This window comes from Larus michahellis, chromosome 7 (assembly GCF_964199755.1).
Source record: "Larus michahellis chromosome 7, bLarMic1.1, whole genome shotgun sequence".
Classification (NCBI taxonomy): Eukaryota; Metazoa; Chordata; class Aves; order Charadriiformes; family Laridae; genus Larus; species Larus michahellis.
In genome coordinates this window covers 28,678,858-28,705,664 of record NC_133902.1, presented here as the reverse complement: position 1 = coordinate 28,705,664, position 26,807 = coordinate 28,678,858, and positions in this window count along the sequence as shown.

Here is a 26,807-nt window from a genome sequence, read left to right as displayed (position 1 = left end):
AACCTGCTTCCTCAGATGAGACTCAGTGGTCGTTGCATCCTTTGTCTCCGAGACTGCCTATTATTGCAAGTTCACTGAAAATTTCATCCTGTCCTGAATGTGACAGGGTAGGGCTTAGTCTGGATATCTATTCAAACCACAAAGGGGTGTATCTGAGGGGAATGACCAGAGCATTCTAGAAAAAAATAGGTCCAAGTTTCTGCAAGGGAGAATTTGTAGGGAGAATCAGTTTCTTTTATTAGACTTAGTAACATAACTGGGAGGAGCGAGACTAGGTAAGTTTTTGGGCCTGCGAGCCCTTCTCCAGGTCTGCTAATTACCTACACACTTAATGCAACACGTGCTTATGTTTTCCCATAAATGTTTTGTTTATTACTTAATACTGAATTTTATTAGAAGCTATGGCTTGTACCTTATTTCTTCAGTCAAAGAGGTTTCATGTGAATATCTGTAAAGATCAGCTTCAGTTTCAAAAGGTAATTCAGAGTCTCCTGCAATGAAATTGAGAGCATCTTGATCAGGGTCTATATAGTTTTCTTTGTCTCTGCTTATAGAGTGAGTTTTAATAGTGTTATTATTTAAAACAAATAAACCAAACTCACAAACAGAACAAGCAAGCGAGTGAGACTGACAGCCCAAGAAATAAAAAATTAATCTGTTTTCTCTCTTCTGGAAAGGGGACAGTGCCAGTTCCCAGGTACACAAACTTGCTAATATGCAAATAATACCCAAAGACAGGGTAGTTCCATGTAGATCTTAGGCTGCTTTAATGAAGCAGAGGCAGTAGTGTGGTGATAGGCTCAAGGATGAGACTGGCCAGGGTCTGGCTAATTTCACATTGCTGGAATGAAAAACGCATATCAGAACTCTGTGGAGGGTCTGCCCCCTTTGTCTGTGTACGCAGGCAATGTTGGGGGTAGGATGCATCTTCTGTGTTTCTCCTTGGGGAGACTGAACTGGAACATTGGGTTATCAGCTGAGGGAAAGCAGCTATCTCCATCTGACCCCTGTTAGTGGCTGCCTGAGTGTACTTAGACAGGTAGACTCCATAGTTAAGATACTGGCTGCACCAAGAGCAGGGTCACAGTCACAAAGTCCTGTAGAAATGACTCAAACTCTAGATAGTCAATTTTAACATGACATTCACGGACCAGAGCTTGCCCTTACCCCTTTTATCTGAGACATCCTCACTTCTCAAATTCTTGCATAACCTCATTTGCTGCATCTTGTGTGATAATCTTCAAGTGCTGCTGTGAAACTCAGGAATAACTTGTGAACTTTGTGTGTGGTTTTACCTACTTACTAATTAACAGCTCCCTATAGCCACTCAGAATTTCAAGAAGGAGGCAGTGTAGCTTTTTAGTTCTAAACAGGATGATGTAGGTTGTTTCTTTATAATACAGAATTAAAATAACATCAGTTACAGTTTTGTGTCTTTAAGTATCTACACCTTTTCTGCAATCTACTAACATGAATAAGAAATGCAAAATGATCATATAAGAAGCCTGTTCTAATTATAAGCATATTTTTATCCATATAAAGGACTGTTCTAGTCACCTTGAAATTTCCCTCCAGAGAATGGCTGCTAAAAATTTATGTGCTTTTGCTTTAAAATACTAGAGGGCCCTGTAACTGATTGTCCTATAAGAATAAATATAAAGACTTTGCCTTATATGTGGTACAATGAGGAAATTCTTGTAGACCAGTAGGATTTACATTTTTACAGTAAGAGGGCAACTTGGCATCTGTGACCTGATGACTCTTACTTGTTTTTAAAAAAACTTTCATAAATCCCTTGTGAATCTCTTGGCTAGAATAGAAAAAAAACCAAACCTCCACTGTTCTTCAGTAGAGTCTGTTTCTGAATACTTAAAAATTGTAAATAAAATTGGAAAGGCTTTCTTATTCTAACTTGGAAGAAAATCTTTGCTTAGACTGTGACTAACCTGCATGCCAATTATTTTAAGCTGCTGACTCTAGCTTAGTCTGTTATTCCTTGACAAATGTGTTAGGATTTTTTTTTTTGCTCAGTTGAAATATTGACATACATGTTAATAGTCAACATTACTGTTTTTGATGTAGTTTGACATAAAAATCAGATTCCTTTCTGTCTTCACTTCTATAAAATTACTAAACTATAAGAATATCATTACAAGCATGAAATCATTGTCTCAGGGATGGGTGTCATCCTAAGAAGTTAACGGTTGTAGTTTCTGAAGGCAGAAAGTACTATCTGTCCACTCTCTTTAATTTCTAAGATGTGGCATTGAAGACCCTTCCATGTTGGGACCATTGCAGGAAAGGCTCTTTCATTTTTAAGGAGCTTTTCAGTAATGGAAACATTCTTGCTTTTGCAGGTGTCTTTGAATCCTGCAGCAAGCGAGTGGCTTCTTGCTGTAGAACAGAGTGTGGAAAGCCCCCCACAGAGGACTTGCCTTCTATTCAGTACTGAACAGCTGACCATGGTCCAACGTGGCTGAGATCTGCAGATAAACGTACAGGAAGGTAAACTGAGATGACAGGAATGTCTCACCTCAGGGGACTGGGGAAAGTATGATGATATATGAACACTGAAAGAACCCACTTCAGTTGGACTCTCCTCTGAAGTGCAGGTAAAAGAGGAGACAGACAGCACATGAATGGGCACTTGTTTGCAGGGAAAATCTTCTTAGATGAAGCAAGAACTCTGAATGATAGGTGTGCGTCACTCAGGGTGCAATGTCATCCCGGGGTGTCTGGGTGCTAGACACTAACATGGCCATCAGTGCAGTCTGAAGGGAACATGTGTGAATGGATTGTTAACACATGCATTGATAAGAGGGCTAACTCGCCAGAGACAGCTGTAACAGTTAAGCTATTTCAGTCCTACAAAGAGGTGAGTGTTGGCTGGGGCAAATGTTAAGAAAAGTGCATTTCAAAGAGGAGCTGGTGCAGAGGTAACTGGCTTCAAAATGTCTCCTGTGGGCTACTGGAGAGAACTCCTTGACTTCCTGCACCATTGGCAGTTTTGCCATTGAGTTCACTGAGGCCAGGATTTTGCCCTGGGAGTTAAGATTAGAGAAAGCTACGTTCTCGTGAATGATCTCTAAGTGGAGCTCGGAGATTTCTTTATGGTCTTTGGTTGCAGTGCCTATGGTAACTTGGAATGAAAGTTGTTGAGTTAGTGATAACTTCTGCAAGGAAAACCATTTTTGGCCTTTTCTTGCTCTCCCAAAATAATCACCATCGCTTGGATTTAAAGAATAATTTGCCTGATGAGAAAATAATTATTTAAATGCTGCCTTATGTATTTTAGTTGTTCCTGAGCTTGTAATGTTTAACTTCTCTGGTTTTGTTGAAAATATTTGTGGGTTTTTTATAATTGTGCTTAAAAGGACTGAAGGAGTGAGACAATTTGAACAGCATGTTAGATTGGGAACAAACATTTGTGGAAATAAAAAATTTAATTAATGTTAATTGTTGATTGTAGAGTTCAAGTTTAGATGCACTGGAGGCTGTCCATTCTTATTTTTCATTAATTACTGGGTTTTAAGATATGACTTAATTGACAAATAGTATAATAAGTGTTAATTTTCTATCTCAGAACAAAGACTGCTTTCTAGAAAAATCTGATAATGAAGAAGAAAATGTGAACTCTACACAACTCTTAAGAGTATTCCAGTCAGTTATTTGTATATTATCACATTTTACCACATTAAATATTCACCTTAGAGTTCTTTATTTTAAATGATTATAGGAATGCTGATTTCCATCTTTGTTATTTATTGATCTACCTCTGGTAGTTTTGGGGAAAGATCTGAAATGTAGCTTTTAATATTTTAAAATATAAGTTAGCAAATAAAAAGCATTCAGCATTCCAAAATTATTTCCTTATTGAAGTTCTGGGTTCTTGAAAGCTTGGTATACTTGGAGTGGTTTTTTGGCTGTTACAGAACTTAAAGGAATAATGCTTATAACTGGAAATTAGTAGAACCTTGTTTTTAGTGGCTTGTAATTTTTTCAATACCTAAAACTGATTCTGTTGTCTCTGACAGTAAACGCAGAGAAAACTTAGAATAATTTCTTGCAAAGCTGAAATGTGTTTGTGCTTTGGAGTAGATATCTGATGTCTTTTGATGAAGAAGGGGCAATTTTTTTATTATTAGTGTGCCTCATGCTGTTCCTGTGAAAAGTCCCTCAAATTTAGCCAAGTTATAAGCCTTTGAGAAATTTCTGTTTGCGTAGTCCAGTGACATTTGTAAAGGAGAGAGAGAGAAAATCCATTAGTATTGCTTTCCTTTCCCTTTTGTCTCACTGTTTTCCTTAGGATTGCTTCTCCTGGAAGGATGCTTTACCTAGCCCCACTGTCACTATTTCTGTGCACGTAATACTTGAAAATGCATAAGTTACAGTTTAATGTAGTTATTAAAGACGTTTCTTAACAAGTGATCAGAGAAAATGTTTTGCCTTTTTATTCTTTCCTTTCAGAGCATGAAGGGTCAAATCCAATTCCCACTGCAGTCCAGAGTAGGTTTTCTACCTGGGATTACATCTCAGTAGTTTAATGAGGTACATCCTGTTATAGTTTATTGCTATGATTTAAAAATATTTTAGTAGTTGTAGGAAATCTTAACTTCTGTGATCAGATATCTGACAAAGATCTGCCTCTTTTTTTTGAGAGGAGAGTCTCGATCAACATCCTGCAACGCTAATGCTGTCTGCAAAATAACTTTCAACCTTAATAATTTTAACAGAGGTCAGACACCTTTAGCTTTAATAATGGTTCAAAATGGTTTAAATGCTAGCAGAGGTATTACTTTGGCATACTTTGGTATTACTTGAAGCTTCATTTTTAGAAGAAATAGTTAATGCAGTCTGCATTCACGTGTTTTTAAAGCATCATGCATGTGACATTTCTTACTGAAGGGGACACCTTTAACACTGTGCTACAATTGTTTTCCCTGTTTGAAGCCTTACATAGTCTCTTCTTAAAAGAAATGTTTTTCACAGGTGTTCTGCTAAATAAATATTGCTAGGAGGTTTCTTGGGTTTTTCTTGCTGTTTTTAGGGTACCTTAATAAAGCTTGGTTGTCTTCTGTAAAAGTTTTAACTTGGAACATAACATTTCACAACAAAATGTGTATCACAGAATCATAGAATGGTTCGGGTTGGAAGGGACCTTAAAGATCATCTAGTTCCAACCCCCCTGCCATGGGCAGGGACACCTCCCACTAGACCAGGTTACTCAAAGCCCCATCCAGCCTGGTTTTAACACTCCAGGGATGGGGCATCCACAGCTTCTCTGGGCAACCTGTTCCAGTGTCTCACCATCTTCACAGTAAAGAATTTCTTCCTAATATCTAGTATAAATCTACCCTCTTTCCATTTAAAATTGTTACCCCTCATCCTATCACTACACTCCCTGATAAAGAGTCCCTCCCCATCCTTCTTACAAGCCCCCTTGAGGTACTGGAAGGCCACAATAAGGTCTCCCTGGAGCCTTCTCTTCTCCAGGCTGAACAACCCCAAATCTCTCAGCCTGTCTTCATGGGAGAGGTGCTCCAGCCCTCTCATCATCTTCATGGTCCTCCTCTAGGCGTACTCCAACAGGTCCATGTCCTTCTTATGCTGGGGGCTCCAGAGCTGGATGCAGTACTCCGGGTGGGGTCTCACCAGGGCAGAGTAGGAGAGAATCTGTCCTTAAAGCTGCTGACCATGCTTCTTTTGATGCAGCCCAGGATATGGTTGGCCTTCTGGGCAATATATTTCGCTCTGAACTAAAGTTCCTTCCCCCAAATACAATTACAGCGTATGTTCTCATCCTATGCAGCCTAAAGGAAGGCTGGCTGCATGCTAATAGGTTTGAGTGAGGCTACCAGCGTGTTTCCCAGTCATGTGCCTGACTTCATCTATGCAACAGAAATGAGCTGAGATGCTCATGTTGGGGTGAGAAGAGCATGTCTGCTTTTACTCTTAATTCCTTTGCTTTAAAGGAATTTAAAGGAAACTTCATTCTATCTGGAAAAGTACCCTGTGATTAACTGCGTTGCTGGTTTGTAGCTCATAGAAGGCCCTCATATCAAGTACTGGAGATGTAAGCTGCTCTTTGCTTCTGAAACTCACTGGAAGAGGATCTAGGAGAGCGATTCTGTGAGGATGTCCCTGATTGCAGATGAAGGTTAAGTTGTCTTCAGCAGACTCCAAGGAAGGCAATACTGATTCACTTCAACCCTGCTTCTTCCCTGTGTGTGGAGTCAGGCCTCTGGAGCGAGACTGACTGGGAGCCAGAAAGCTCAAGTCTGCAGGGGCAGAAGTGTTTAACTTCTGTATGGAATAAAAAAGCTAAGCAAAGTTGATCCTTCACATGCATCTATACCCAAGAAACACAGAAGAATGTACAAAAGTCATGTGTGAATTGTGGAAACGTTGACTGTCACTGACTGTAGAATTTTGTTTGTCATAGCAAAATTAGTAAATGGTCTCATAAGAAACTTGGTTAAAAAAGGCTTTCTGACTGCCAGCTTTTCACATTGCCCAAGAAAGTAACAAAGAACAGCTTGTTAAGCTATGCCATTTCCCCTACCCCCACTGAGTTTTTCCCTGTACTGTTGGGGGGGGGCTGTGTGGAATATGAGCTGTGTGGAGCTGTGCATGTGTGACTGGAGGCATAATTTGACCTTTGAGACCTTTGCTACTGCAAGTCATAGAAGAAAAATGAAAGTCACAGTTGATGTTCAGGTACCAGATCAAGTTTGAAAAATGCACAATTAGAGAAAACATAATTTTTGCTGGCAGCTGGCTTTGCTATGACCTGTCCTGGCTTGGGCTGTTAAAACTCAGAGCAACTTTTATCAATAAAAAAAGGCAGCATAGGGAATGTGTCATTGCAGTAACAGGATAGTGCACAATACCAGGAAAGGAAAGAAATGGGGAGAATATTTTTTACTTTTTTTTCTGTCGTCTTACAGATTGTCTAGGAGTTCATTGATACCCTGTAAGGCAGGGCTGCCTCACCTCTGCCTGCTTGCCTGCAGCTTCTGAGGGTAGAGCTGTAGCTCAGCAGCAATTTGAACATGCCCTGGCTTTTGCAGAGGGCATTAGAAGACTGAGGAGGGATTGAAGGGCTGGGGAGTTTCTGGCTTGTGCCGTCTCTGTGTCCTACGTAGGATCCACAATGCTCTTAAGTCAGTGCAGGCTGACCTGCAGACAGACATGGCTGTCATAGCCAAAGTGGGCTTTGATCAGGCAATCTGGCCCTCACGTCTAATTATGCAGCCAAATGCTTCTGTAGTAATCTTCCTGTTAAAGCTTCACAAACCCAAACTGCACTGACTGCATTACTGCACTGGTAATCGCTAGCTGTGCTGCATGTCATTGAATCCTAACATGCTTCCCACTTATTCCTAAGAGAGTTCTGAGAGGCACAAGTTCTATTTGTTGTTGTTGTTGTTTGCATTTGTCGCTCTTGGATGTTGTTTTGTGATGGCCCTTACCAGAAACAAGGCCTACTTCTTTCCCATAAACTAGCTTGCAACTTAGTTTTTTGGAGATTGCATAACTTGTCTGTCAGAAGATGGTTTGCGTTGGCTAGCTGAGGCGCATAGCAGAAATACCTGAGCAGATTACGAACTAGCTGCCTCTTCCTTTTCTGAGACTCTGCAAGGGAAAGGAACGCGTGGTTTACAGTTGTCAAATTCCAAGGCAGCTTTGACGCTTGTTAGCATACAATATCCCTAACCCCTCTATAGCTGTGTTGCAATCTTTCCTGTTCGGGACAAGTGAGCTTGCTGTGCAGAGATTTGCAGAAATGACTGAATGAGCAGAAGGGTTTCTGTCATGGTGAGAAAAATGTTGACTGGGTCCTGTTCTTCAGTTTTCCAAGACTGTCTGAGATTTCAGAGCTATGTATGTAAAAAGAAAACTAATCTTTGGATTGTTTGTGTTTACCTTCATCTAGATTGAAGCTGAACAGAACAGAAATATCTGAATTATGGACAGACTCCTATAATGATAGACAAACTACTTTATCATCAGGAAGCATGATGAGGCTGCCCAGTGAAGTGCTTTTATAATATTCTTGAAAACATAAAAACAAGCAGTGTTAGCAATCTGTATTATCAAAACAGAAGCATATTTTTAGAGAGAGGATTCTCACAGTCTTAGAAGCACCTGATATAATTGTTTACATTGTCGTCTGGTAATTTAGAGAATGATGAGGCTGAAAAGGGCTGGGTGATCTGTAGCACAAAAGTAAATCCAGTTTGATAGGTCTTTTCAAATGTACAGGTTATTTTCCTCTAGCGTTGGGTTTTGGTCTTTTTCAGCAAGAATTACCAAAATGCAGCTCTGTATCACAATTTGGGTGCTCAGTTCCAAAGCTCATGTACAGGATATTTTCATCTGTGATGAATACAACTGTGATGAGTACAACCCCTGAACATATATGCAAATGAAAAGTGGTCAACAAAATAGGATCTTTAATTTGTATTTTCCATGCCCTCCTGCTGCTTCTCTAAACTTCCTGAGCAGAGGTATATTTCTTTAGTCTCTCTTCTTTCTGGTATGTGAGTGAGTTCTGGGATGGATGCTAACTGACCATTGTTTTTGGGGGTGAGCCTGGCCTGGAATCCAAAGCTGCCAGTTGACAAGAGCATGTATTTTATAGGCATGTACAAAACACCTGCCTGCTGCACTGAACGTGGTGGCTTTGCTGCGTGTCATTTTCTTATGCAAAATCTTTGGAGTTTAGTTCTACCACTAATTTTTTTTCCTGTTGTTTTTCCTCAGTGAGTTATTAGCTTTCTTGACAAGATTTGCCAAGCCCTGCACGTTGAGCATTAGATGTGCAATCAGTTCCTGTGCCAGAGTTTTACACGGTTTGTAGTGAATGTGGCAGCTTTTATCAGCCCTGCTTTCATCCATTATGCGGATGAAAGCCCTGCTGGCTTTCAGGCTTCCTGCTTCTCACGCAATACTCTTATTTCCACACCAAAAGTGCCAGCTATTTTACCTGACACGTGATGGCCTGTAGCAATGGGCCCGTTTATGGGCTCACTGTGTGCAAGACACATTGTGATCCGTTGATCAGGCAGGTCTGTTGCATTTGGATTCTGACAGAGAGGGGATCGAGCACTGAGCTGAAGCTGGGGGCTGGGATACCCTTGCCTTGTGCACTGGAAAGAGGGAAAGACCCAAATCCATCACTGGATTTCCTACTACTTCATAGAATCATAGAATAGTTTGGGTTGGAAGAGACCTTTAACACTGCTGCGGTGACCAGGGACGTCTTCAACTAGGTAAGGTTGCTCAGAGCCTTGTCCAACCTGACCTTGAATGTTTCCAGTGACAGAGCATCTACCACCTCTCTGGGCAACCTGTTGCAGTGTTTCACCACCCTCATCATAAAAAATTTCTTCATTGTATCTAGTCCGAATCTACCCTCTTCTAGTGTAAAACCATTACCTCTTGTCCTATCACAACAGGCCCTACTAAAAAGTCTGTCCCCATGTTTCTTATAAGCCCCCTTTAAGTACTGAAAGGCTGCAATAGGGTCTCCCCAGAGCCTTTTCTTCTCCAGGCTGAACAACCCCAACTCTGTCAGCCTTTCCTCATAGGAGAGATGCTCCATCCCTCTTACTATTTTTGTGGCCCTCCTCTGGACCTGCTCTGACATGTCCATGTCTTTCCTGTACTGAGGACTCCAGAGCTGGAAGCAGTACTCCAAGTGGGGTCTCACCAGGGGTCTCACTTCTGTCCTGATGGAAATATTGGAATATATAAAGATACGTATGTATAGGGCATATAAAGGAGTTCTAATCCTCTTCATTTTCCTGCTTTTTCAATAGCATCTGGCACGCGTGAACTTACAGAAATGAATCCCCAACCTGCTTTCCCTCTGCACACAAGTTAAAAACAATTCCTAAAATTCCCAGGACTCCTACTAAAAATATCACGCTAGCCTCTATGGCTTAAACAAAAGCAGTAATTGTAGAATCCTTTCATAGAACAAACATACAGCAGTGACTTACCTTTTAGTTCCTCTAGAAGAGCACCATGTGCAATCCCTACAGAGATAGCCTTGGAAGTGCTGTCTGAAAGGACATTGCTGATGCTGGAAGCTTTAGCACCGGTCCTGCTCTCCTGGCATTCTGGATCTTTCTTTACAACTATAGGTGGCAGGAGACCTAACAGTGGGATGTTGATTTGGATACATAGCTCATCATCTTCAGCAGAAAAGGCATAGCAGGGAAAATAATGAAATGCTGCATAAAATAGGTATGCTTCTAAACAGGAAAAACCAAGAAACAATAATCGAAAGAAAGCCTTTAGAAATTAACAAATGTGGAAGGTAACTTGTGATTTCCACACTGGTAATCTTTATCCATAGCCACCTAATTAATCTTTATTTTTGCAGACATTTTCAGGTGTTGTTTCTTTTACAATTATCAATCTGAAAAGATGAGCAATTGTAGTAACTTAAAGGAAATTCAATTAGTGTTTGTTACACAAGTACAGAACACGAGATTTTGCTACAAAATTTAAGTAATGGATCTGCTGCTGCATTTATAGGGACATGTAGAAAGACATTTTTATAATATCCTTTTGAGAAATGATAACAGACACCATATTTTTTCTTTGCTCTTAGAAATAACTGTTCTGTCTTATTCCACTGGGTAACTGTGTGCACTGTTGAGGAATGAATTTTTAATGTTGATCACTAGCTTATAGAAGACAATTTCTGCCTCACTCGCCTTCATACTTGTAAAGAATTAGGTGCACAATGACACTTTTTGTTCCTATATGGATATTCTGCGTCAGGGCTTCGTTTCCAGAAACAACTTATTTGCTATAGAGAAAGTTTTAATTAGGAAGTATTAATTAATAGGCTTCTTCCATTAATTTAAAAACCTCTTTCTAGAAAATCTGTGTGTGTTTCAGTCACATAAATAGCTGCATAGCAGCACAAGCACACTTGAGAGAGAATTAAATGAGTTAACTTGAATGCTGTAGTTTTGCTTGTAATTTATCTTTCCTAAAAGCTATGAACTGCGTGTAATTGTGATGCTGAGGGATACTGGACCATTCAATAGGGCACATACAGAGCACTAGGAAAGAGAGCACTTGCTCTTCCAGCTGAGTTCCTGGTCAGTTTGCACATTCTCTCTGCTGAAACTTCCCCTGAAGTTTTTGGTACAGTACAGTGTTAAAAGCATGTGCAATGTCTTCCACATCTTATCAGAAATGGCCACAGCTTAACGAAGATTTGAGAGCATTATAATTATATATACATAAAATCTTGTCTTGAGGCTTCTAAAACATTGTTATGAACTAATGCTGCAGCAGAGATGGTAATCAAACTTTGCTGTCATGTGAACAGTGCAAAACATAGATGCAAAGCACAGTTCAGGTATATTTCAATTGGAAGTTATTTCGGATGTGCTCGCAATCAGGTGCCATTTGCTGAGGGATGAGATTTAGTGGAGAGTAGTTAGGAACTTGTTAGTTTTACAACTGAAATGAAGTTAGTATGATTTAGGTGTAAGTCATAGTCATTTGATGTAGGCTGACTGGCTTTTCTTGTAGTGGCCCTTCATGCTAGCATTTATCCTTCTTGTGTCTGCTTTCCTCTCCTCCAGAGCAAACTCTTGATTGTCTGTGGGGATTGGGTGAAGCTACCTTGATGTATGTCTGGATAGCCTCCAATGGCCATCTGGTGCTGCTTAGCTGTACCTTCTGGACCAGAAATGAGATCATGCAGGGAAGGAGCCAACAAGTTCTCATGGCCGCTGATCTCTGGCTTGGATGTGTAACAAAGAGCTCCTGGAGTAAAGGAGGTAAATTAAATGGAGATACTAGTCAGTGTTTTTGTGGCTCATTGCCTTAACTGGTTTCTTGGAAAAAATAGTTTCTGAATGGCTGTGTTCCTGTTGTTCTTTTGTATTTTTTTGAGGAGACTAGACTTTGCAAAGTCAGAATGCACAATAGCTCTGTGAGGCATCTTTAAATTTTTCTTGATATTAGGAACCTGGCAAATACAACTTAATTCTTCACCCTTATGCGATGCTGAACTGGCAATTGACAGCTAGGGTAGCCCACCAGGCTGGAGTCAAATTAGGAGTACATGCTAATGTTTGTTTTAGCAGTTCTAATCTTAGAAACTGGGGGGGGAAACTGCATGTGTGGCCTGTGTGACGTAGATGTGACTGTTCCTATTTCATTGCATGGTGGGTTTCTCCACACAGGTTTTTCTCTTCTCCCTCAGCTATCTGATCATTAAGCAGTAATAGACATTTTACTAAATTCTATGACTATTAATGGGACTGAAGTTTCTTTCATACTGGTAAGTGAATAAAACTCATAAAGTTGATCAAGAATTGTACGTGTGTGGAATCCAGCCCAAAAGTAATAAGGATAAGTGCCTGTAATTTTTGTTCCTAGATGTATATCTGACACTCTTGCGGTTATTGTGGAGTGATAAACACCTATTCAGTGAGTTTTTCTGCTAGATTTCTTAAGTGACACTGTAAATTCAGTGACTATGCTGATGATTAGGATAACCTGTGTTATACTACGGTATTTTTTTTTATCTTATTTCCTGGACTTTCCTTTTCTAGTATGTCAAAATATTTAAGAAAGCAGCTGTGAATATTTTTTTTTGTTGATCTGGTGCACTTTTTCTGGGAGTGGATGTCATTAGCCAAATTAAAATTATTCCTCTTAGCTGACAAGTCAGCCTGAGCAGACAGGCAGATGAGGATGACAGTCACGGTACAGAGAAGGAAAAGCACAAGACCAAAACACTATGGCCTATGTTACAGATGCAGGCAGGCCTACTGGCTCCTAATGGCCTCTTCTTGTTCTAAAACTCTGTGAAAGCAGAGGCTTTCACAGCAGTGGGGAAACTGGGGAGGCCAGGAGATGAACTAAAGGGAAAGGTAGGACTGTAGTACACACAGAAAAACTCTCTCGCTCTGTTTTTAGTTTGCAAAGTCATGGTTTTGGTTTTTTGTATGACAGCTGTGGTTCAAGAGTCACATTAATGCCAGGTATACTGGGGAAAGTCATTGCTTTTTCAAGTAAGTGACAAGAGGAATAGTTTCCAAATTTAGCATTTAAAGGGAAAAAAGCATTTAAGCATTAAACAGTGATTGCTGAGAAACATCTTCAAACCAAACTTTCCCTAGGTATTTCTATTTTCTTATTCATGAAACAAGTAAAAAGCCCCTATGCCATCTCAAGTAACGTGTCCCAAAAGCTGTCATGCTATCAATCTAAAATGCAATCTAACTCTTAAGAGACTTGTTTAAAAACAAACAAACAAAAAAAACCAACAACAAAACCCCAAAACTTAATACTGCCAGTTGGTGAGCTGAAGTGATGGGCCTGCTTACTTGGAGAAACAGGAGTTGAGATGAAAATATGACCCAGAGGACTGGCAGACACACATTCTTGACTGGTGATATTCAACTCTTTAGTTGTGAAAAGAGGAGATGACCAGATGGCTATTAACAATTTGGTTTTGCAGGGAGCAAAGATATTTCCCCATCCTTCTTTTTTGGTACTGTGTCAATGCTTATTGCAATGAAAGACACGGCTATTGCTTTTTTAGTATGTGGGGGGAAAAAGGACAAGTGCAATGTACCTGCTGGAGGACCTGCTTATCTCAGGTATTTTCTTTCTCTGCGTTGCCGAAGTTGAGAAATCTGTCTTTGTAACGTTTTCAGTCTTTGTTGCCTTGGCAGCTCAGATCCCAAATCTGATCTTTCTTCTGGCAGCGTGTGATGTTGCAAACGAAGCGTGGGAGGGCCACATGCGATCTGCAGTGTTCTGTGATGAGCCCTGTGGCCCTCTGTCTTTTTATAAAGAGATATGGCCCTCAGAGACTACGGGTCCCAGCAAGCAGTGCTCCATTTTGATCTGATAACAACATGCTCAAATCTAGATGTGCCTTGCATGTTATGGCGTGCTAGCTACATGAACCACACCTCAGCATTCAAGATAAAGGTGCTCCAGACTGCTCCAACCAACGCAAATAGGTGCAGCTCTGGCCACAAGCTGGATTTTTCTTTTTCTTTTTCTTTTCTTTTCCTTTTCTTCTGTCCCTCATTTTAACGAATTGTCTTTGTTTCCTATCCAGTATTGCAATGGGATTCTGGTATATAGGATGATAGCTCATCATTTTCGATAACTCTGCTTTTGGTTTTTGGGTTCTTCCAGATGCTTCTTTTACCTTCTCTAAGATGGCTCCCCTCATATGCTGTTCAGGGATGGGCAAAAGTTTTGGAAATGGCTGATTGCTTCAAGAAAGGGTGTTGTTGCAAGACATCCAGCCCAGTTTTTACTTACCAAAGAGACCTCGTTCATTCAGACAAACTTTGGCTAAGCAGTCTGAAATTTGGGGTGGTTTATCTGATAGGATTTTTTTTTAAAGTTTGTCCAATATGGGGAAAGACTCTACCCTAATTTGACATGGACAGCTGAGGAAGGAACTTTGACACACCTTTGGACGTGAGCAATTTAAGACACCTGCTCTGAAATGGCTTCAGATTTAAGAGTGCAAAAGCTGACTCTGCTTGGACGCAGTTCAGGATGGGAGCAATCCCTTGCTTCCACTCTTAGGCTAGATACCTTACAAGATGGTTTGCATGTAGCTTACTTCTCTACAGCAATACTTTTCCAAGTCCTGGTCTTCAGCTGGCTCTGCATCTGAACAAGTGAAGGCATGACCAGGAGTTCCTTTGGGGTTTCACTGCGTTTCAGATATTTCTTAGGGAGTTTGTAAACCCTGCGTGACTCCTCTGAGATGGTAGTGTTTCTGGTATCTGTTGTAAAATGCAAACCCAAGATGTCAAGTGCCCTGAATTATCGCTCATCTTTATTTCTTGCTTTGTAGTCTTGTTCAAAAAAAGTTCAGTAGAGCGAAGAGCTTTTTTTTTTTTATATATTCTTGTAAAACCCAGGTAAATACTGCTTACCACCACAAGAATGGCTGTATCAGGTTGACCAAGAGCCCCTTTTGGCCCAGTAATCAATCTCAGTTCGTGGTCAATAATGGACTGGTAGGGAAAGAGTAGAAATGATGTTATATGTGAGAAAAGAGTTCCATATTGGAGTGCTCTCCTGCTTAGGAACTTGGGCTTCCTAAGTTAGCAGTTGCTGCTGGATCATGGTTACTCTTCAGTTCCTGCCAACATATTTTCTGTCACTCTGCATCCTATATGTGCACTTTTGCACATTTAACATAAAAAAAAATAAATAACACTACTACTTTGATTTAGTTCTTAGTGTAGCTGTATAGTATGTGTATTACATGAAAAGCTGCATGAAGGAAAATCAGATGTCAGTACTCCTTCCTGCTTGATGTTTTGTATATTTTGAAACTTGGAGATAATTCTCAAGACTGCAGTTTGGTCATGTATTAGCTCTATTTATAATTCTTATTGAACCCTGAGATCTGGCTTTTATCTCAACCTGGTAAATAATGGAACCTTTGGCTATTAGAGTGAGGATAAATATATAAATAGAGAAGAACAGTTAATGAATAAGGACCTGGTCCACAGAGATGACAGTGAATAAGGATACTTTTCAAACCCTCAGCACAATAAAAGCAAGCACATTTGGCCTGATCCAACACCTGAAGAATTTCCACTGCTTCCAAAGGGGTGCCTTGTTAGCCTGCATAGTATGAATTCTTATATCTGTATCCTTTTTCTTTTTTTCATTTTTCTTTTTTCTTTTTATCTTTCTTCTTTTTTTTTTTTGTTGTTGTCTTCTGGTTTTGTTCTTTTGTGTGGTTTTGTTTTTTTTTTTTCATTTTTCTGGGTTTATGTTGGTTTTTTCCTTTATTTTTTCTGTTTCTCTGGTTTCTGGGGTTTTTTTTTCCTTTTTTTTCGTTTGTTTTTCTCTCTCCTCTCTCTCCTCTTTTCTTGTGTTTTCTTTTTTCATTTTTTTTCCCCTGTTCCTTTTTTAAGCACAGTTATGTTATTTGATTTGACTCCCTTCTGTAGCACTGTATTCTGTAGAAACAGCTTCATGGAGAGGAGTGGCACCACGGTATACTAGGAACAGCCTATTAGGTAAAGGTTGATCCAGTGCTTTTAAAGGAATAGCCAGCTATAGAAACATGGGTTTCTTCAGAGGAATACTGTAGTAAGGAAAGTCCAAAAGTCTTTGATGCATACTTTGAGAAGTCTCACCAGTCTTCTATTCTTATTCTAGGGCATACTTCTTTTGTTTCCACTGCAAGGCATATTGTTTGGTGTATTTTTAACCAGAGCAAGTTTTAATGAATTTATACCTGCATGTAAACCTATCAAACTGCTGCACTGACAAATTTATCATGGGATTTCTATCCAAGCCCCATTTTATTCTGACTTTCTGGCAGATATGAGTCTTTTCCCCTAAGGCACTTCAACTGTGCTGTCTTTTCTACTCATGGATATTCTCTTGCTCTCTCTGACTCCACCTCAAATATGTCTGCATCTTAGGACCTGGTTATTCTACTGTTGTCCCCTGGTGCAATTACAGCATGATTAAAATATGCAGTATGGCTGGGACCTTGATCATGTTCTAACAAGAATATAACCTTAGACATATAGCTCAGTTACAGTGTTCTAATGATGTCACGGAGCAACGCTGCTCGTCTTCATAGCATGGGGTGGGGCTGTAAGTGCTTTTCCTTGGCATATTTCTAGTCACACCACTTACTATTGTTGTATTTCAAATGTCATTATCCCAGGTGCCTAGATCAGCCCCAGGGATGAACTTACAGATACCTCTACACAGCCTTTACAGCATTTTGCTGCTGTCTGCAGCTCTAAAGGAGTAGTAGTATGCACTTTTTAGTTTCCCCTTATTTTCAAAACATTAAGTACTTGTGGAGTTACAAACTCTATTCCAAGAAAGCACATATACTTATTCGTTATATATTTTAATTCTGGGACCCTGATTTCAGAGGCCAGTCTCCAACTAGTGGTTTTCAAGAACGACCTTTACCTTAAGGACAGGCAGTCCACTAACTAAGCAGTCATAATTTCTTATTTTGTTCACTTTTGGCCCCTTCCTGGGAAGTGTCAAATACTATTCACTGTCAGAGACAAGATCCTGGACCAGATGGACCACTGGTTTCTCTCAGTTCTGCACATGCTTAAGTTATGACTCTGAGTCTATTTTATAAGCTATTCCAAATACAGAAGCATTTAAAAAAAACAAACCCAACAACATCCACACCACCACCACCACCACCACCAAAAAAACCCCAAACCACACACACACAAACCAAAAAAATGACCTTTCTATGTTTCTCCATTACCACATCTTGTTCTGAGCCTGTGGCCGATGGGATAGGAGGGAAAAAAAAACCCTGTTTTCATTAAGTCCTTTTACTTTAACATCTTGGCTTTTTGTGTATCCTTGTTTAGCTATGAAAGAATGGGAGATGGCATAAAGAAGAATGGCAGATAAAAACAGGTCTGTGCCTCCAATGGGGAGACATCCTGCCACTGAATCTATCATGGAAAAAAGGCACTGCACTCCCGATGCCCCTGTGGAGGAGGAATATTTCCTCATGACACTTTTAAATGTGTTGCATTGCAACAGAGCTTCCTTCCTACGGAGCATTGCCCCACGCAGCCATAACGATTAGGTTGCGTATACTTGACTTGAGACATTCCCTGTGCCCTGTAGCCACAGCCAACAGTACCAGTGATGCCCAGCAAATCAATGCTTCCTTATATGCTACGTGTTTATAAGCCTTGTCATTCTTCAGGAATCCATCAAGTTCAGTACAAATATGTCTGCTATGGGGCATGGAAAAAAATCACAAACATATTTCTTATCATTGTAGGGCTTCTTTCTTTCAGGGAAATAGGTTCCATAGAAAGTGGAATGGGATTTCTCACTCAGAAGATGAGATGTTGAAAGTGATGTTCCTAACAAAGCCCTGTGTGGGTTTGTTTAGAGTTTCAGTGTCCCTTGGATTTTCTGTGTAGTTCTACTCGTTCCTGTGCCTGTGCTCTGCCATAGCAGCCTTTGCAACCTGGAGACCTTTCAGCTGTGTGGTCTAGGAGACAAGAGAAGGAAAACTTTCGTAGAAGCACTGGTCAGAACAATTTGCTATTCTATCCCTCCTGGGGTTGATTTCCATGTTTTCTTTGAATTTCTGTCATTTGACTTGAAGACAGTCTTAATTTTTGACAAACCTGAAATGATCTGCAGAAAGCAGACACTCTCAAGAGTTGTGCTTAGCCCAAAACCCAGTTTCCAGTCAAACTGATCTTTTACAGGTTTTGAGTGGGTTTTTTTTTTCAGTCTGAGTTCTATTCACATGTTTGTTTCTTGACTGGGATGATTTTTTGCTGGTTTAGTGGGCTGAATCAACTCTTCCAGGAATCAAATGAATAGCACAGAAGTCACAAAGGGTAAGAGAGGGAATAAGTTTTAAGTTTTCCTATTCTTTGTTTCTAGCTTGAGTGCTTAAATAGATAAACACCCCCACCCCCCACCCCTTTTTTTTTTTTTTTTTTTACCCTTTTTTCTTTGCAGTTTATATACCATTTAGCCAAGGAATTGTGCTTGGTCTCAAGACACACTTGACAGCACTTCCATTGACTTCAATGTAATAGATTGAGATCCCCTAAAAGGTGACACTTTAATGGGTATGTTGGTGCAAGATATTTTTCTTCTATGAAGTCTTTAGAACTGTTTTCAGTACGTTATTTATAAGCAGGTGTATTATTCCAATCCTAGCGAATAATGAACATAACACTACTTAGGAAAATAATACTACAGTTTTGAGAAACAGATTTTAAGACAAGAACATCATAAATTTCACTTACATTCTCTGCATCATCTCAGCAGAGTCACTGAGACCCAAACATTTTATTTTCTTTTAAGATTTTGGATGTTTCTAGTCTCTAAACACCTTTCAGTGTATGCTGAGCAATGTGACTGCCATCTGTTTTGTGCTGAAGCCAGAGTACATGCTGGCACAATTTTTGCTGTAAGACAACCCCATTGTGCCCATTCATTACAAGTCCTGGGGCTGCCTGAGAGGACTCAGAGCTGCAGGCCAGGATGTGACTGAGTGGCAGCAAAGTGGAGCAGTGAACAAGGAGTTCAGGTTGCTGAAGGACTCTTGAACAGGAGGCAGTTTGGCTCCAGGCAGTGTCCTTTGCAGACCCCAGTCTCCATTCTCTGACTAATGCCCAAACAGGTACCTCCTGCCAGGTGTTTCTTGGCTTCCATAGTTTTTTGCAAGCTTTTCTCTGTCCTCAGGCTGCTTTAGAAACAAACTCTCTTCTACAAGACAGAAATTTGAGGTCTGAAGCAGAAGTGCAGCATCTATGGGAGATCAGAGCAAGTCTAATTTTTTTTTAGGTTGAAAAGTTGTGGGTTTACATCCCTGTCCAACACTGAGAGCTATGCTGCCTTGTAAAATAGTAGGTTGTGGGTTTGGCTGCAAGAATCTCTATCCATCCTGATGCATTTGTTGACAAATTAATGATGCTGGTTTATGTATTCATGAAGAAGTTGATATGGCTGGGCTTCAGCAGTCTGTGCTCAAGGACGGCAGCTGAGATTTGATTCTTGTGCAGTGCATGGCAAGCTTCTTGTTTACTCTCTGAATGTGCATGAGCACAGGTTAAGTTATAATCAAGTTGAGAATTCATGCTGTATTCCAGGAAGTGGCGTTTTGCTTCAGCGATTTTGTTTTTCTTTAAGGTGTTGACCAGTACTTTGGAATTTAAAACTATGTATCCTGAAGAAGGCATAGAAAAGTAATTTGAATGCAAACTGTATTAAACACTCACATCCTGTATCCTAGCAGGAATTTCACCAAACAGGGGAGGTATTCATTGAACTAGGAGCAAAGCAATGTCAAGTTGAGAAGGAAATTACTATGGAAATGAGTTTTAAAAGCCTGAGGCAGATGTAGGGAGAGGCACATTGTACTGGGAATTTTCCTCACACTCTCTAGCTTATATGGCCTTTCCATTACTTCAACAGCATATAAGAAATCCTTGGCTTGGAACACAGTCTCTGAATTTCAGCAGGTTTGCACTATTGCTGCAGGCCAGCTTCCCTGTTAAGAGAAGCCTCCAGCTTCAGCTAGGATTGGGGCATCTGCTTGGTTAGGAATGGCCTTGCTTGGGGCAGACCAGAGGTCCTTTCAGCCTAACATTTTGTCTCTGTGGTCAGTAATGGATGCTTAGGAGGGAATGAGAGAAATATATTAACTGCTTTCCTATGATATTCTCCCAGTGCTTGGCAAGGAGCAGCTGAGCAGGTCTGTAGGTTTAATAGTCCTTGATTTAGAGTTTTGGTGGTTTTTTCTTCCATGGATTTATCTTTTTTTTTTTTGAATAGTGCATTTCGAGGTTCCATATCTTGTGGCAATGAGTTCCACAGCTAACCTGTGCAGTGGAGGGGGGGGGACAGGACAAAAACAAAAAAACACCAAAAAAACCAAACAAAAAAAACCCACAAACAAAACCACAACCAAACCAACAAAAAAAAATCCCAACAACAAAACAGCCCTCTCCCATCTGCCTAACAATAATGTATAATGTCCCCCAACACTTTCATGTTCTAGAGAAATGGCAAATAAACTGCCTATTTATTTTCTCCGTTCTCTTTATGATTAAATAGACTTACATCATGTTTTCTGTTGAAAGATTTTTGAGTTGTTGACTTAGTTCATTGCGGAAAGATGGTGGCACAAGCAGAAAGTGATATTTTTCAGGAACAGCAGACAAGTCCTGTAGTGGATTCCCATAAATTCTGGAATATTCCTGAAGCAGTAGTGGATTCCTGATACACTCTGAAATGGATAGATTGCTAGGAAAGAGATACATGGTTTCAGGCTGGAGAACAGAAAATGTTAATCATGTTGGCAATAATTGATGAGAAATGATTGCGTGGGAGAAGAAAATGAGTTGTTAATGTATAAATAAAAGTGTATGTGTTTACAGATTGTTGGGGGATTAATGGAACTTTGAAGACCTCGGTCTATTCCAGTCCCTCAGACATTGAAAGAGAATAAACTGTAACCCCCCCCTCCCCGCCCATTTTTCTTTTTTCGTTTTGTTGCTAAAAACATGAAGGGAAGAAAAAGAAAATATCCCAATAGACTGAAAAAACAGGTTTTTGTTAAACTATCTGACAAAGTGAAAGTACTTAATACAGCTCTTTCTTTAATATACTTGTTTCATTCAAAACACTGTTAAAACTATTGTGATCACTCCCAGTAAAAGCAGAAATGTATCTGTTGCAGAGCTGTTCATGCTCAGCTGTGTCACTGGAGTTGAAATTACATGAATGTGTACCCATTGGAAAGCTTAACAAAAACTGGTTTAGGCACTGAACTGGGGAAGATGATATAAAGTGAGGTTCCAGTTGGAGGCTGTCTTCAAACAAAATACTTTATCTGCATAGCCTAGAAGTTTATAATTTTGTCATAAACCTAAGCTTTGTGGCTATCCACTATAGCTTTGAGACAAAATTTATATCCCAAATCTGGGGAACACAGATTTGTTCAGAATACAAGTTCTTATGTCTTGCTGTGTCTTCATTTGCTGCATCTGGAGAGCACAGAAGGGAGAGCTTATGAATTGGAAAGTCCCAAATTTGTGTCCCTTTCCTGTCTCACATGCAGTAAAATTATTTTACGAGGCTCAATTATGCAGTACTATCACATTGTATATTGATATTAAGAATAATCTGAGGTCTGATTAAACTCCTGTCTGCTGGAATCTGTTCACTTTTTTGAATGGAACTTGGTTTGGACTCCAGATCCTGTGAATCCTGCTGAGAAGAATGTTTACTCTAATTTCCTTCTAAGCGGCTAGGAAGGAATGTGTGCATGAATGTTCATTCTCCTTTTCTGACTCCCTCTATATAATGCAGCAGATTCTTTTCAACATCCCTCCCCCCCAAGTAATAACTTCAGAAACACTTGCATTATTCTTAAGTATAAAAAATTATTTTAAGAAAGACAATTTTAATTATTTTTTTAATTTAACTTTAAATGCCACTGACCTGCACACTGGAACCTGTCTATTATGCCAAGATCCCAGGTTTAGGAGAGTCTGAAGAGGTATCTCTTGGATGAACAGCCTGGGCAAATTGGTCAATCAATCTGGTTGTCACATTTGTTCAGGAAACGGAGGTATAGGTGCCAAGGTGTTCCTTTGTGATCCTTCTGCAGCAGTAATACATGTAGGAGGACTTCAGTGTTTGTGTCTGTTCCATTTCCCTGCTGATGATGAGTTAACAAGCTCTAATCAATAACTCAGAATGTTCTTATGAAGATGCCTACAGGTAAGCAGCTAAGCCAGTAAGAATTTAACAGAACAATGATCAAGGTCAGTTACCTTTTTAGTCTATTCTGATTTTGGCCACCTCCTCTGTTTTTGGCCCTTATCCCAGGGTCTGCCTCTGTGCAGTGTGTTGCCAATGATTAGAGCAAGTCACAGTGCTGTGCAGTGTGAGGACTGAAAATGAGTTAGTGAGGTCTTGGTGCCTTATCTCAAGTACTCTGCAATGTATCATACTTGTTCCCTGATTAGGGCGAGTGTCTCTCATGTCACTCCTGTGGCTCATGAAATACTAACCTGGAAGACCTGTTACTCTTCATAGCCTGGAAAGATTTGGGTTCCCTATGTCCCAGTGAGCAGGCTTGTAAAGAATTGAAAGGACATAAATAGAAAATCAAATGCTCTACTAGAAGAGAAATAAATGAACTGTAGGAATAACAGCTCTACAAAGTACTTATCTCCATAAACTGTAAATTCTATAAAACTATAATCATGTCTGCCAGTTAGTCATCTTCTAGTTTGTGTAGATTCATGGAATGTATTTATTGGCAGTTCTCACAACAGGCCACCCTGTACTTGCCCAAGTGTTTCACATTATAGGAGGCATGTTGAAGCCTGTCCATTTTCCTTTGCACTACATCCAATTACTGCATTTAATTATTCTTTTCCTACATCTCTGTATATATTTCTCCTCAGCATTCAGTCATTTCTTCTAGTGATAGCCATTGCAGACAACTGGTTGATGCCATGCAGTTGAAAACTTGCACTGACATCAATGGTGGTTATTGCTTTTGAGCCTGTCCAGCCCTGAGAGCCCTCTTAAAAGGTGCAAGACTTGACTTTCAGGTACTGGGTGCTCTCAGCTCGAGGTGGAGTCAGGCAGCATGTCAGGCCTTTGCCAACGAATGTGTCTGCATGTGAGAGTATCGGGAAGCCTGAACTTACATTAAAAAAGATAAAACTTCCAAAGACTGATCAAAACTCCTTCCTTTGCAAGCTCCTGTCTTGCACAGCTCTACATCCAGCTACAGCTACTGGGGCACTGCACGAGGGCCTACATGAACGAGGCTGTAAAGAAGCCACCAGAAAGATGTTTGGGTGGGGGCACCGGAGGTTGTGGTGTCCGGATAAATGCTAGAGCCAGTGCAGGTACTCAAGAGGCAGTGGGGCTGTGCTAGCCAGCAGAGCCAGCCCTTCCAGCCCTTTTGGGTTTTTGTTTTGGTGAAAATCCAATGCTATGTCCTTTTAAAACAGCAGGTGAGAAAATTACCATTTCAGTTCTCAGGCTATCTCAGGGAGTCTTACAGAGGACCCGAGAATATAGGACTACATTCAACTGACCCTTTTTACAATAAAAAGCAGTAAAAAAGAGGTGCCTTTCCATAATTTTTGTGTGTCTATGGACATAATAGTCTAAATAGCTTGGCCTTGGTATGTTTGGGTTTTTTTGTTTAGTTTGGTTTGGGTTTTTTGTGAGCCAATTATTATTCAAACCTAAGAATTTTATTCTACAGTTTGTACAATTTTTCAATGCTCTGGTGCTTAGAAAGGCTTTTCATTCTCCTTTACCCACCCAGAATCAGTAAATGTCTTGTCCAGCCTGTCTTCCTATAGTGATCTGCTTTCTGCATGAGGACAAGATGGGTCATAACTGATGGAGGCTATCAGCGCTCTGTAAAGATGCATTGAGATTGTCGCTAGACAGTGGGGGACAAGAGCAGCTGCCTTCCTTTGAGACCCCAAGCCTGCAGCCTTTGAGCTGTTCCCCTCGCTGCCAAATGAGAACTCTAAAGCAGATCTCCCTCCTTGCTCAAAAAATGGAGAATTAAGCTCAGATTTCCTGCTCTCTGTAACTTTAAGTTGCCATGTATAACAGACTATTCTTCACATCCTGATCGGAAGGTGAGATTTTAGGAAAAGAGTCTCTTTTTTTGTGAGGAGAAAGCTTGCAGCTTCTTCCATATAACAGCCTGTTGTTATGGCTGGGGACAGCAGGATGGGTTAATCGTGGCCCCATTTCCTGAGGTCTCCTGCAGTCATGATTTGTGAATGCCTGAGAATACCCCTGCTGAATTTTAATTGTTTGTGGCAGTCGGCACATGATTTCAAGTGTTTGGTCACAGCAGTGTTCGTTTTCTGCTCTTTTAATCTTTGATGGATGTTGCGCCTGGCTTCACTGATGTGGTTCATGACACAGTAGGCAGTGATTTCCTATAAGATGTTTTGTCTCAACTACAGAGGTGTGGAGTCCCTATACGATGGCCAATATTTATTAATGACATCCCAAGGATTCTAAAGAGAAAGCTCTGCCATAGACCATTAGAACCTAATCTATTCCAAAATGTCAGATGCAGTTAAGCAAGAGCTATCTTGATTGCACTGAGAATTTCCTCATTAGTTCAGACTCTGATTAGAACACTGATTAAAGGCTTTCTCTTTGCAAAGGTTCACTCTTTATCTCTGCAGATATCGTTACTATGTAAGACGTGATAGAGCTAGCTTAAGGCTCATGCAAATGCTAGAACTGAAAAATATTTGTGTCTATGTGTGTGTCCAGTCATTCATGACCATACAGTGCACATGCATGTTTTTCAAAATGCTCTTAATTAGTAACATTAAAAATGTTCATTTCTGAATATGAACAGGTTGAATTTTGTTGCACTTTTCAAACTATTCAGGTGGTGTTATTAGTATGCACTTACATTTGTATAAGAGGTCAAATTTTCATATCATATGTAAAGCTGTAGGATTAAGATTTTAACAGCAATTTGGGGGTTGCTGGGATACAAAGTATTTTGTGCAGAATATTTGGTATCTGAGATCATTACGACTAGCCAAATTGCTTCCTGTGATTTAAACACTGCTCTTGCTGTTCACTCGAAGCTACATGATTGTGATAGTGCTGAAATATTCGAGGCTCCTCCTAATGTTTTACCTACAAATAACATCAAGCTTTGGCATATGCCTTTAAATATCTCATGATGTTCAGTGAAGATTGCAATTTCATTTATAAGCTCTGAAAAGAAAGTCTTGTTGATTCATTATGTGTTTATATAGTGCTTAGGACAATGGGGATGAGGTCTTTGGATATTTCTGGAGCCTAGATAATAAGCTGACATTATCAAGAAATAAAAACATCCGTGAGGCAACTGTCAAAGCTTCCAAATGAATTTGCAAGATTTTTTTCTTGAGTATTTTGTAGTTAACTGCCTTGTGCATGAATCATTTTACAAACACTTTGTAGGCTAATGAGAAATAACCCAGAAAATAAGACTGCTTTAAGAAATTGTATGGAAGTCAGTGTTCTCATAAGAGGGATTTGATTGTTTTTTCTGGCCTGGTCAGATTAATAATAGCTAAACATTGCTGCCAGTTGGTGGCCTGGGTTTGCATGTTTGTATGTGAAATAGGAACATAATATTAAGTGGTCATATTGGTCCAGTTACCACTGGACAGATAGTTTGTTTAATTATTGACAAACTTTAGCAGGGAGGCCATGCTCTGGAGGGCACTAAGCTCGAGTACACTGCTTCTGAAGTTAGCTTGTAGACCATGGGGGAGTGTTGACCCTTTATGTGCCAAAGTCAATCTCAATCTTGTTCAACAATTAAAAAAAAAAAAAACCAAAACCCAAACTAGCTGTTTCATTGCAAATTCCATATAGGATGTACCTTGTCTTATAGTTGACAGGCTGAAGCCTTGATTTTGCTTTTTCATGAGTGTCCCTTGCATAAATAATTGAGGTTGCCCTTTGTGCTCATGGATTTGATGAATTATGGAAAACCTTTTGGGCTGATCCTCTTTGGGGTAGGGTTACCAGGGCTGCCAAAGATGGTAGCAGGGCTTCTTCTAGTGAGCTGTCACAGTAACAGCATATCATAGGATTAAGACAAAACCAGATCTTTCTACTGCAGAGTTGTCTGCTGACTAACTTCTAATTAGTTTTGCCAGATTTATCACAGACTTGCTGTTTGCTGTCAGATCTGCTGCACAAGTGAGCCACAAAAACTCTGGTTTCTCTGTATTTGAGTGATGGTGACCATTTAGTTAAACCCCAAGTTTTCTGAATCCTAGGCCAGTGTTTTTATGCCCTGCTCTGTGTGACTTTCAATAAATCAGTTAACTTCAGCTAACATACAAAAGAGGAAAAAAAATTTTCAGTACTCCACCCTTACAGCCCTATACACACATATGCAGGCACACAGTTTGTGAATGCTGCGTGCCTTTTTCCTCTTTCAGAATCCTGAGACTGTGTTTACTCTTCTTGAATGAAACAGAATAAATAATAGTGTGGATAGACAGCTGACCAAGGAAAGGAAAGCCTTAGGGGCTGTGACCACAGGTTGTTAAGGTGCTGTGCCACAGACTTGAGGGGAAATAGTTGCACTGTAATTTATTTCCCAATTAGAAGTTGAATTCCTCCTGCCAATGCTGTTTTTCAGGAAACATCTACTCTGTGCAGCCAGGGTTTTTTCAGCACACCTGCAGCTGTTGATGACTTTAGCTGGGTTT